The sequence below is a fragment of the Vitis riparia genome, chromosome 3 (genome assembly GCF_004353265.1).
Source record: "Vitis riparia cultivar Riparia Gloire de Montpellier isolate 1030 chromosome 3, EGFV_Vit.rip_1.0, whole genome shotgun sequence".
Lineage (NCBI taxonomy): Eukaryota > Viridiplantae > Streptophyta > Magnoliopsida > Vitales > Vitaceae > Vitis > Vitis riparia.
In genome coordinates, this window is record NC_048433.1 from 18803350 (window position 1) to 18817748 (window position 14399).

Sequence of the window (14399 nt, forward strand, 5' to 3'; positions counted from 1 at the left end):
AATCACCCATTAAGTGTTTCTTCAAAAAAAAAAAAAAAAATACTATTAATAATTTTAAACACTATAAGTGATTTTTCAGATTTAAAAAAAGCGTTTCCTAAATTTTACTAAACACCTAATTTTAAAAAAAAACATTTTTTAAGCTAAAAAGATTTTCTAAAATCACTATCAAAATCACTTAGGTGTCTAAAATATAAATTAGTTTTTTTAACACAATTTATACTTTTAATTTTACAAAGAAGTATATAATATGTCAAAAGAAAATAAATTCAAATAATATTTCATTAAATTAAGGGGGTGTTTGGTACACGGGAATGAAGAGTAAAAATGGATATCTCATTCATTTTCTCGTTCATTCTTATATTTAGATAAATTTTATGAAAATAAGAATGAAATAAAAAATGATTCCGACAAAAATCAAATCTCACTTATAAGTGAGATTTTAATTCATCTCAGTAGGTGGTATTCTAATTCATTCATTACATGAGATAATATAAAAATAACCTAAAATTACTATTTTACCCTTGGGTATTTAATTGTTCTTATATATTTTTTCTTTTTTCTTTTTTGGGTAAAATATAATTCTATAACTTCTTTTGTATAACAAATTATTCAAATTTTGATAAAAGAATAAATGGATATTTTCATATTTTAAGGTTGTGAATTTTATTGGATATAACACTTATTGAAAATTAGAATAAAGTTTGAGTTTTTATTTCCTCTTTTAGAAATAGGAAAAGTATTTACTAGTTTGAGAATTTGGATATGATAATAAATATATTTCTTCTCTTTTTTTGGATAAAATATAATTTTATAGCTTCTTAGGCCTGACAAATTATTCACGTTTTTAATAAAAAGAATAATTGAATATCGGTATAGTAGGGTTGTATAATTTTTTATGGTTAATTTTTTTTTTATTGAGTATATTTATTTGCTTAGTCTTATCATTTAGTAACAAAAAAAATTCAAAATTTATTCTTTTAAAATGTAAGGGTATTATGATCAATTTATTTCTTTTTAATTGCCATTTCTATTATTATCGAACATTGGAATGAAAATAAATAATCATTCCAACCTTAGATTCCTAAATTCATCTAAACACTAAAAATGGAATCACAAATTCATTTTCATTCCATAATAAATAGGAATGGAAACAAAATATTCATTTTCATTCCCCATTATTGTGTACCAAACACCTCTGTAGACCCTTTTTTTCAAACCAAGTGCTACTAGTTTTTTATTATATTTTTATTGCTTTTATTAATAGCATTAGAAGGATATTTTCTGATCACCCGGAGGAGCTGGTAGTACCTTGGAAGAGTGGGGGGACCGACTTCCATGAAGCTTCATGCATGAGACACGTAGCCTTGGACATGACCACCTCGCCATGGTGGTGGTTGAAGTTTTAAAGGGTAACGGTTGGAGCAGTAGAGCGGGTAGCGACTTACAGGAGAAGGAAGAAACAGGGGAGATATTTTATTCTTTCTAGGCTGGCTACAGGACAGGTAGGAAGGAGAGTGTTTTTTTTTTAGGTGAGGGGATATCTTTGAAAGAAGAAGACCATCCGAAGATGAGGGCACCGAGAGAGAAATTTGAGAAAGCTTGAGAAAAGATAATTGGAGGGAAGACCATTTGAGCTAGGAAAGGGGAGAGTAGAATTAGCTGAGCTTGGAAGGGAGAACTGGTCAGAGAAAATAAGAAACACACAAAAGAATCGTCTTGACAGAAGGTGACATAGGTATTGTTTCTATAAGCTGTCGATTCTTTCATGTCCATGCCATTTTATTATGTTTTCTAGGTGTCATGAGATTCTATTTTGATGTCTGAATGTGTTTATTGGGGACTCTCGTTTGTTTTTATGGAATTTGAGTTTGATCGCACTCACCTTATGCTTAATTTTCAACCTGTTTTGTGGCCTCTATTTTGAGATTTTACATGAGATATTTGGCTTTCACGTATTGATTTCTTTTTAAAACTCATTTGAGCTCCATCTTGGCCCACCCCCTACATCTAAGTTCATTGATGGAAGCATGAAACGTGGCTTGTATGGGTTCATTTTTACTTCCTATTTTTGGTGCCCCGTTCTTATTGTTTCCCCTGTTTCTGGCTCACAATGGAAGACGATCATTCTTTCTGGAGGATTAAAATGAGTTGGGTAGAATGAGGTTGTGGGCAGTGAGTTTTACAGAGAAGCAAAGAGAATAAGCAAACATAGGAGGAACAAAGTTAGAAGTGTTCCTAGAGATTTGATTACGAATAGCAGAAGATGCATGGTGGCTTTATGGGTTTCTGGTTTGCATGCTTTTTGTGAATGGAAAAAACGACACTAGCCCTATTATGATGAGGAAATCTGTGCGGTGGTGACGATTGAAGAATTCTTTAGGAAGAAAATTCAAGATGTCTTGATCATTTTTGCCCACGTTGGACGAGAAATGAAAAGACCCAGTGGACTTGTTTGCAAAGAAGATAATAGTCAAGGTGATGTGGGATAGTCTCTACATGGCTTCCCAAGTTGGAATAGATGAGAAGATGAGAGCACTTTTGGTGGGTTGGTTGACTAAAGTCCATCACAAATTTGAACCTTGCCAGAGATGGAGAAACTTACCTACCCCACTTGCTATCCCATAGCCCATTCCCTACACCATGCATGGCCCCACAAGACCTTTTGCAAAACCTACCCATCTACCATAATCACTGCCAACTGCCCATACCCCTCATCATTCATATCATACACTATTAATACCATCATACCCATTTCCCTCACCACATTTTAATCACCCCTCACACCTAACCGACTTTCAATTCTCACATTTCCATTCTTCGTGAACCTAAATTCCCATGCAAATACCCCACCACTCATCTCCCCATTCTTCGTACTCATCACCCACAATTTATCTCATGCAAGCTCACCACTTTCCTGTACCCATTATCACACTCATCTCCCTACCTTTCTTACCAACCTAACCCATCTATCTCACTAGTTTCCATCACTCATCCTCATTCATTATCTTTCATACCCATTTCTCTCATTACTCATCCTTCACTCTTCCCATGCCCACTACATACCTATATCACCATCTATCATTTCACCATCTTCTTACAAAAACTCTTCATTCCAGTGCGGTTCGTTTTCGGTAAGTTACGGGTTACATCCTAAATTGAAAAAATGCATTGCCAATCTGAGAATGAATTGCTTGGTATGACTCAGGCCTTCAAGATATCATCTAACACTGTTTCTTTCATTCCCATATGCAAAGCATTCGCATCACTATTTCACCCATGCTAGGAAGCTCCGTCATGTGCGGGACAGTCACTTTGATGCACCTGTGAGATTGCGAAGTTCAGCGTAGCCCAAGGATTTGTTGTTGTTGCCTTCTTTATCCTCCAATTTCAAGCAATGATGTCTTTGGGGTCCCGTTGAAAGCCTTAGTAAAAACACGATTTGGCACGAGGAGAAGGGATTTTACTGTCACTGCAAAGTTCGGAAATGTGAGGAAACATGATCATGCATGACTAGTTGATCCAAATCCCAATGTTAAAGGAGGTGTCCTTACCCGTCTCATATTTGAAGCCTTTGAAAGAAAAATCGAAGCAGGTTGCTTTGGATTTTGAGAAACCCTTCTTGGATCCACGAAAGAAGACTGTAGATGTATAAAGAATGGCAAAAGAAAAAAAAATGGTAAACAAAGCTGGTCTTGACTTTAGTGATTTGATTATCTCATTGGATAATAGGCATCAATATGCTCTCAAAGGCCTATATATACATCTGACTCTTATACAACATGTGGGCATTGCACGACACCCTAATAGGCTAGCTTTTCTTGATCACATGTTTAACATTATTGATAAGTTTATGGAGATCCAATGAGACGTGGTGAGGAGGCAGCATGTGGCAGGAATAGAGGTGCGGAAATATGGAGGGTGTGAGAGAAGTTTGAAACAAATGGAAGGGTTTAACATGCATGGTGGTGAGAATGGAGGTTAGGTGATGAGGTGGCAGCATGTGGTGTTTGTTTTTGATGTAAAAAAATGGGTTTGTGGTGCTCTCTAGTAGTACAAGGGGTTGGCTGTGAGTATTAGCAGTACATGGAATGAGTATGGTTAGGATAATCTTTTTGCACGGCATACATGGCCACCTTTGGTGGGCCACTCATAAATTCACGTGTCTCTTTCCTCATTCATCTTCACGCATGCTTTAAAAAAAAAAATTGGTTTGCAAAAAAAAAAAAAAAAAAAAAATCTTGTTTTGACTCCACAATTTTTCATTTTTTAGAATTTTTTTTGGGTCCCAAATTTCATTTTTCAATAATTTTCCAAAGTTCCAGTTTTTAAATTTTCCGAAATTTCCTTCTCGAAATAATTTTCCAAAGTTTTATTTTTTTTTTTTAAAAAAAAATCAATTTTCCGAAATCCCATTTTTCAAATAATTTTCCTAGATTACCATTTTCAAAATTTCCCAAAGTTTTCCAAAAATTCCAAAATTCCAAATTTAATGTTTAAAATGCTATCTTCAAATAAATTTTCCAAAAATTCTAATTTTCAAATTTAATTTTTAAAATGCAATCTTAAAATAAATCTTCCAAAAATTGCAATTTCCAAATTTAATTTTTAAAATGTCATCTTAAAATAAATCTTCCAAAAATTCCAATTTCCCAATTCAAATTTTCATTCCATCTTTAAATAATTCTTCAAAAATTATGATTTCCAAATTTAATTTCCAATTTTTCAATTTTCACATTTATTTATTTAATCATTATATTTTCATTATTATCACTATTCTATTTATTTATTTATTTTTAAAATTCCATTTTTAAGTAATTCTTCAAATTTCCAATTTCCAAATCCAAAATTCCAATTTTTTGTTTATTATTATTATTATTATTTTGAAAATTCCATCTTCAAATATTATCCAAGATTCCAATTTTCATAACTTAATTTCCAAAAATCCAATTCATAATTTAATTTTCGAAACTCCAAACTCTCAAATAATTTTCAAAATTCCAATTTCTTTCAAACATAATTTTTAAAATTTCAATTCTTAAATCTAATTTTCAGAACTCCAATTCCTTTCAAACAATTTTCAAAAATTCAATTTTCGAATTTAATTTTCCAAACGCTGATTCTCAAATAATTTTCCAAAATTCCAATCTTCAAATTTATTCTTTTAGAAATTTCCATTTTCAAATAATTTTCCGAAATTCCAATTTTTAAATTTAATTTTTAAGAAATCTCATTCCCAAAGTTCCAATTTTTCTGACTCCTAGTTTCAAATTATTTTTCTAAAATTCCAATTTTTTAATTTAGTTCTCAAAACTTCAATTTTCAAATTAGTTTCAAAACTTGATTTTCAAAAATTTGTCTTTCAAATGGTTTTAAATCTTTTAAATTTATTTATTTAATTATTTTTGACACCTAATTTGATTATTTTATTTATTCATCTATCATATAATTATTTATTTATTTATTTATTTATTTTATTATTTGACTTTATTTTATTCGTTTATTTATTTATTTGTCGTTGTTATTATTATTATTATTGTTATTTTCTCATTTCTTCCTTTTTCTTTTCTTCATTAAAATCTTGATTCACCAAAACCTAATTTTTTTTTTTAATAAACTAGCTGCCATTTTTATTCAGGCATACACTTTGTGATTTTCTTTGGTTTTTAATGATTTTCTCATTTTTCATTATTTTTAATAAGTATGAATGAATTTTTCATAATTTCAAAATCAATGAAATTTGTGAGATTAATTCATACAAGATAAATTGGGCTTTAGTGGGGGCCCTACATATGAGTTTCCTCTTTTGATTGTTAGTTGTTATACTTAATGAATACGACTTGATCTTTGTCTTGCTCTTTGATATGCATGTGATGATTTTATACTTGAGCTAACCTTGTTTCCATGATAGCGCACTATTAATTGCTGCTAAGGTATGATCTCATTCCCACTTCACTTGTTCTGATGCATGATTCACTTTATTATTTGATTATTTCATTGGTATTCATTGATTTCCTCATTAATTGCCACATTTGTCTCACCTTATTTAGTAGAGACTCATTTTTAGGGGCTTAGAGGGGTGCTTTTGGTCTTTTTATCATACCTTCCCAATAAGTAACTTAACCCCCGAACCCGACTCGGTTTTTTACAGATCCGCTTTTCCACATAAGGAGTCACACTTAGAGTGTTTTTTTTTCTTATTTTGTTTTCCCTTTAAAAATAAAACAAAAATAAGTGGCGACTTCAAGTCTTTCCCAAAAAAAAAAATCAAAATTTCACCAAATAAAAAAAAAAAAAACGAGTTTCGCCATCGAGCCAAAATACGGGGTCCACAACCTCCTAAAAAAAGAAAGTTCCAAAATTAAGTTTGATGTCACATGCTTAGGTTTATCATAAAGCTCTATTAAAATAAATTTAATAATTAATAAACCATATATCAGTTGCTTTCAATAAAAAAAAAAATACCTCATAGAAATTAACATTATTATGTTATCATTTATAAAGTGAATAAATAAATTGTTTATAGTAAAAGTGGGTGTCCTTGGAATAGGCAAATGTTTTAAATAATTGGGTTTGAATGTGACACCATAGCTAAAAGATTCCAAGTATTAGTGGATCCCACTTTGCATCATGGAGGTGGGAAGCATGACAAATATTTAGTCTATTGTATAGATTTGGTACAATGGATCTATGAGTATTTAAGGAAAGTGCTACTCTCAATACCATTTTTACCATTTTATTACAAATAAATAACTTATATATTTAATATTTTCATTGGATATATTTTTAGACAAATAAAGGATATTTGTGTTAAATAGAAATATTATTTTTTTCAATTTATTATTATTATTATTATTATTATTGAGAGCCAAATATATTCTACTACACCATATATGAAAATTAGGGACTAGAATTAATATTTGCATCTATCAAATCATTTTCCATATCTAAGGTTAATTTAATTGAGACCTTGAGGTGTAGTGTAAATGCACTAGACCACCACAAGTTTCAAATTTCGCCAATTAGGACCCCTATAAATTTATTTGGTTCATCAAATTTATTTTTTAGAGAGATTTTAAGTAAAAGTATTTTAGATAACAGTGTTTAACAATTCTCTAAAATTTAAATTTTATTATTTAAAAAATAAATTTTATATATGAAATAAATTTGTGGGAGTGCTAAATGACCAAACTTAAAAACCTGTGGTGGCTTAGTGTATTTACATTAAACCTAAGAGGGTCTCAATGAAATTAATCCTTCATATTTATCCTATTTACATCTCCACTTTAAAATATTAATAATTTTTTTTTTTAAATATGTTCTCAAAAAATAATTTTTAATAATTTTCAAGAACAAAACTTTTTTTGAGGCAAATATATTTTGTACTTATGTATTATAAAAAAAATTCAAAAATATTATCCATATTTTAAAATCTTTTGCAAAATATTCTAAAAAAGAATACCTACCTAAAATAAATTAAATAACAGTACAAAATTATTCTAAAAAAATTGTTTTGAAAATAAATTCTTTTAAAAAAATTCAATAAAGATTTGTCAAATATGTTTTCTAAATTGGAAGTTATTTTCATCACAAAATCATCTATAATTGTATATAGGAATTCTGAATTGGTGAATGGTTTACCACCACATTGAAATTACCTCGTCTCTTTTTATTCATTTTAATATTATGTAGGCTTCATCGTCTCTTTTTATTCATTTTAATATTATGTGAGAAAGACTTCTACTTTAAATAAATAGCATTTTCTTTAGAAAAAAAAAAACTATGTATTAACAACATATTGTGCTATAAATTATGGTTGTAACTTGGACGTGCTGACTTGATTAATCTAAACCCCATCCAACATTTGGACAGATTTGGGTAACTATTTTCAATACTCAGGTTGGACTTGTATTAGATTTTTTCAATCTGAGCTTAATTTGGGTTGGTCTCGAGTTGAGGTTCAAACAACCCAAGTCTAACCCGAACTCAATTTAATGTTTGTATAATATTTATAATGCATATTATCCTATATAATAATATTTATTTTCTTTTTCTATTTTTTTTTTTAAAATATCAAATTATATTATATTATATATTTTTCATTTTTTGAGCAAAAAATATAAATTTATGTTTATTCTTTTGTTACTATACCTCAACCAGCCTAAGTCTAACCCAAAAAACTCAAATCTAACTCGAATAACCCGAACTCAACTTCAACTTAGAAAAATGAGGTTAGTTAAGCTTGAGTTGAGTATCTCAAGTTAGAGGTTGGGTTCGATTAAAATTGAGTTAATTATTTTTTAATTCGAATTGGATTTGAGTTAGTCATCGATTTGACCAACTCACCCAAGTTATAGTCCTACCTAACATTATAATTATCTTATTATTATCAAAATAACAAAATGATATTAAAGAGTATCAATACTCATTTTAAACAAAAACAAAGAGCTTTCTTGTTAGTCTTAAACTTGCATTAGTCACAAAGTCATAACTTAAATTCAATGAAAGTGTCTTTCGATATACACACTTAAATCCATAAAATGAAATCTTTTAAAAATAATCCAAATTTCATACATTTTTTTTGAGTCAAAGGTAATTGTGGACCTCGCATTTCGCACGATGCGTTCCCACTCGATGACAAATCTCGTTTTTTATTTATTTGGTGAAAATTTGAATTTTTTTTAAAAGACTTGGAGTTGCCACTTATTTTTGTTATATTTTTTTTAAGAGAAAAAAAAAATAAGAAAGAAAACCCTAAGGGGGTGTTTGGTACACGGAAATGAGGAGTGGGAATAGACATCTCATTCATTTTCTCCCTTATTCCTATGTTTGGATAAATGTTAAGAAGACAGAGATTAAATAAAAAATTATTCAGGCAGAAATCAAATCCAACTTATAAGTCGGATTTGAATTCATCAAAAGTAGGTGGTATTTTGATTCATTAAACTCATTTGATAATATAAAATAACTTAAATTTACTATTTTACCCTCTTATCTCATTCTTCAAGCCCGGTGCTTATCTTCTTTGCAAAGCTAGAAACTCATTCATCATCTACTTCTATGTAACAAGTGATTCTCCCAAACTGAATCAATCAAACCTTCCACGACATTTAGAAAAAAAATTTCAAGACCACGACTTTTTTTATTAAAAAAAAAACGAATATTTAAAATTTTTTAAGGTTATGGATTTTATCGGATATGATACTTGTTGAAATTAGAATGAAATTTGAATTTTTTTTATTTCTTCTTTTGAAAATAGAAAAAACAGTTGCTACCTTTGAGAATTTAAATATTATAATAAACATATTTTTTTTTTCTTTTTTTTGGGTAAAATATAATTTTATAACTACTTAAGCATGACAAATTATTCAAATTTTTTAATAAAAATAATAATTGAATATTTGTACATTAGGGTTATATGATTTTTTTTTTTTATGGTTAATTTTTTATTTATTGAGTATATATATATTTTTTAGTCTTATTATTTAATAACAAAAAAACTCTCAAAATTTATTTTTTTAAAATAAAAAAATATTTTAAATATATGGAAGGATATTATTGTAAATTTATTTCTTTTTCATTTCTATTCCTATTATTATCAAATATTGGAATGGAAACAAATAATCATTCCAATCTTGCATTCCTAAATTCATCCAAATACTAGAAATAGAATCATCAAATTCATTTATATCCACTAAGAAATAGGAATGGAAACAAAATATTCATTTCTATTCCCTATTCCGACGTACCAAACACCCCCTAAGTGTAACTCCTTATTTGGAAAAGATAGTCTGTGAAAAACCAAAGTCAGGTTCGAGGGTTAGGTTACCTATTGGGAAGGTATGGTGGTGAGCCGTAGCACCCGTCTAAGCCCTATAATAAGGTCTCTATTAAATAAGGTCAGCAAGTGTAACAATTGATGAGGAAATCAATGGATACCAATGAAATGATCAAATAATAAAAAAAATCGAGCATGAAATCGAATAAATAAATAAAGTATGAGTGGGAGTGTACCTTAGCAGCAAATAAGAACGTGCTATCATGGAAATAAGGTTAGCTCATAATGATAAATGTAAAATATCTCACACAAAACTAATCAAGATCCAACAATATCAATTATACACTTCACTTGAATTATTTTCAAAGAAAAAAATTATGGATGTTGGCCTCCACCAAAGCCCAATTTATCTTGCAAGAACTAGTCCCACAAATTCAATTATTTTAGAATTATGAAAAATTCATTCATGCTTATTTAAAATCAAGAGAAACAGAAAATTATTTGAAAATCGAAGAAAATTTGTACAAGTGCATGCCAAAATGAGAATGGTAGCAAGCTTATTAAAATCAGGATTTTTGGTGCCTAAAAACCTAATGAAGGACAAAAGTTGAGGACTTAAAATTATTTTGAAAAAAACTGGAGTGGAATTAAAATTATTTGAAAATCTAAAGTTTTGAAGATCAAATATGAAAATTGGAGTTTTGAAAATTATATTTGAGAATTGGAATTTTGAAAATTAAAGTTTGGAAAATTAAATTTGAAAATTATTCAAAAATTAGAGTTTTGAAAATTACTTGGAAAATTAGAGTTTTCAAAAATTAAATCTAAAAATTGGAATTTTGAAAATTGGAGTTTTGAAAATTAAATTTGAAAGAAACTGCAGTTTTGAAAATTATTTGAGAATTGGAGTTTTGAAAATTATTTGAAAATTGGAGTTGTGAAAATTTAATTTTAAAAATTGGAATTGTTAGAAAAATTAGGCTAATCCAACCTATAATAATCACCCTAGAGGGAGGGAGGGAGGAGGGTGAATAGGGTGATGGTCTCTTTTTGTAAATTTAAATTATGTGAATGCAAGAGATAATTATATGCAAATATATAATAAAATAATATAAAAATAATTGCATATAAATTAAGAGAATGGAGAAAAAAAAATGCAAACACAAGATTTTTATAGTGGTTCGGCACAACCCGGCCTACGCCCACTCTCCTCCAGTTTCAATCCCAAGCTTGAGGTTCCATTATTTCAAGGCTTCCAAACCAAACCTTCAAGCAATGCAATCGGATTATGGTTCCAATCCACCCTCTTAGACTTTTGGCTCCAAACACCCTTTACAATCCTCAAGAGATACCGCACTCTTGAACAACCTTTCAAGCAATACCCCACACTTGAGAATTCCTAAGTGATACCTCACACTTAAATTCTTCATCTCAAAGATATACAAATAATTTCATAAAATCCTAATACAAAACTTTAAGCTCAAATGATACAAGAAAAACTAGGATTGAATGATGCACTAAAGATATGCAAATTTGAAAACAATGGTGCACTCAAAAATACTCTTCCAAAGCTCAAATATATTCAAGAAATGTTTAGGAAGGTTAAACTCATGAAACAATGAAGATTGGAGTCTTTTTATAGAGGAAAAATGTCAAACTAGTCGCTAAGGGTTCGACCGATCGAGTTGGGAGTCGACCGGTTGACTAACCGTTAGCATTTAATCTTAGCAGGTAACAGTTGGACCTCAACCACCCCTTGACCGGACCTCGACCGGTTGAGGTAGGGGTTGATCCGTTGAACAACCGTTCTAGAAGAGAGAAGGTTGTTTTGCACTCCTCGATCAGTTGAGCTGAGGGTCAACTGGTTCCTCATCCGATTCAATGGGTTGAGCCGTTTTTGGCTCAACAACCAACTTTTTCAACTTAAAACCTTTTAAACAAGTTTGGAAAACATTTGACACAATTTTAGTTGAAAACATGAAATCATCCTATTTTAAAATATTTAAAACAAAATAACTATTGGATGATTTTGGTGCATAAGTAAAGAATGTAATGCATGAAAATCCTAGTGCACCAACAACCTTACAAAGAGATCTTATGAAGCTTGGGTCTTGAAAAACACTTTTCTTTGAGGTCTTCTTCTTCTTAATGATTTCTTTTTGGCTTGATTTGTCTTTGTGATTACCACTTTGGAAATCATCTTACCTAATCACACTTGAAATATAATCATTAGTTCTAAACTTTGTTTTGTTATCATCAAAATCGAGATTAACCAAACTTTGGTTTCACAAGAATTTTGAAAATTTAATTTTGAAAATTAAAATTTTGAAAATTATTTAAAAATGAAAGCTTTGAAAATTAAACTTGAAAATTGGAGTTTTGAATATTAAATTTGGAAAAAACTAAAGTTTTGGAAATTGGAGTTTAGAAAATTAAATTTTGGAAATTAGAATTTTGAAAATTAAAGTTTTGAAGAATTAAGAAGATGACACTCGACCTTTGGGTGGTGCACTGGGGGTGGCCATGCACCATTATGTAGGAGTGGGCTCGAGGAGGTAGGGTAGGTGCTGGAACTGAGTAGCTAAAAAGAAAAAAAAAAACCTCTCAATCAAGCACTATTCTAGCCAATCCCAAAATCAAAACTTTAGTGGTAAAGTTATCTTCTAACAAGGTACTGTTGGACTTACAATCTTAATGCATTACATGAGGACTTGAGTCTTCATACAGATATAATAAACCATAAGTTGTACCAAGGGTAATCTTCATTCATGCGCTCCATAAAGCATGACTTCATCTCTAGGTATGTGATTCAGGCAAGCTCTACATCCAAGGGAATGAAATTCACGAATAGGATAAATCTCACTTCCAGTAGAGTAAAAAAAAATCTTTTCACTAAGCTCAGTCAGGTGCCCTATTAGATTTATACTATGGACAGGCCCAAGTGTCAATTCCCGCTGTTGTTTTTGGATCGGAATGACTGATTGAATTGGGTTTTAGACATATTTCACCTGGAACGTCTACATGATGTTGCTTAGTGGGTGTACTTGCTCTCTTTAAAATACATATTCCAACAACTTGCCAACCTTGAACGTCCTAAAACCGCTAGAAGATCCGTTCCCATATACAAAGGGTTCGAACTGTGCAAGTCTTGACCTTCCACACACCAAATGAACCCATTGAACATTTCCAAGATGATAGCCGCCACACATAGGAATGGATATATGTTTCCGTATTTTTGTTCACATGGATTGGTGCTAGTGGTGAGAGAATGACGATTTGGATTGGTTGGAGCTAAAGACTGAAGCTGGGTGGTGTTGAAAGGCCCATTCTGGAAGTTTAACAGTGAGAACATCAATCCTACAAGAGTGATTTCAAGGAGACTTACCAAGCATTCAGTTGGTGGTCTCTTAGTGTCAAAAAGCTTAGTGGTTTTAGGAATTGGACTTGAGGTTGCATTTTTGGAAGCAAAAGAAAAAGAGAGATTGAAATTAGAGAGATTGCGGAAGCCGTAGTCGTCCTGGGTTAAGGTGCGCAAGTATGAGAAGCATAGAAATGGAGATTTGGTGGAGTTGTTGGGTGTGGTGTTCAGTGTGGTAGTTGTGTGGTTGTGATAGGATGATGGGTGCTGATAGTGGCATGTGGAGTTATGAGACACAAGAAAATAATGGGGTGTGGCACATGGTGGTGGGTATGGAGCTATTGGAGAGAAACCACAGTCATGGTGAAATAGGTAGGGGTATGATGGGTGACTGTGCAGGTTGCCCAAGCCACCCAGGCCGTGATAGGTTGGGAAGGATGGTGGTGGTGGGTATGACACACGGTGATGGGTTTGGAGGATGACAAGGTTGGGAGCAATCTAATATTTTCTATAAGAGTGAACACTAAGAATAGAGTATAAACAACAAAAAAACATAACATGGTTGAAGAAGATGAAATGAAGTAATGAAACATTGAACAAAGCCTTATCTCATATTTTGATTAACAGGCCTAAACCAATGATTGAAAACGATTGGATTTTTAATCAAACCAAAAAATATGATTACATGCATCTCACAAGGGAACCAAAACAAAACCAAACCAAAGACACCGAACATAACATCATATCTTATATAAATAAAGGGAACAAACAAGAAGTGTGCGCAGATGACTCCAGGCATACATATTTTCTAATGTCCACACTCAATCATCAAAGACAATATCAAATTTTTGCGAGAAACAGAGCAGAATGGTGCCAAAATGTGAGAGTACCGAGTGTGCATGAATGTACCTGCAAAGATTGCTTGGTTTCAAGCACAAGATCCCATAGTTTCTTCCAAAATCCGCAAAAGTCTCCTCTTCCAGTTCTGTTCTTCATCCCTACTCTTCCATAGTTTTTTTTCCCCCTCTTCGAAACCCAACTCTCTCTTCCTACAGCTCTATCTCTCCATTTGGAATTTGCTTCATCTTGTTTTCATCCCCTCTCCAAGCCTCCACCAACTTTACTACTGACCATCTACTCATCTACCCTCTATTAAAAAAAAGTCCCCATCTCAACCACCACCATAGCAAGGTGGTGGTGTCCTTGGCCATGCATCGCATGTAGCTTGCTCACCCATGGAAAGGTTGTCTCCCACTCCTTCAA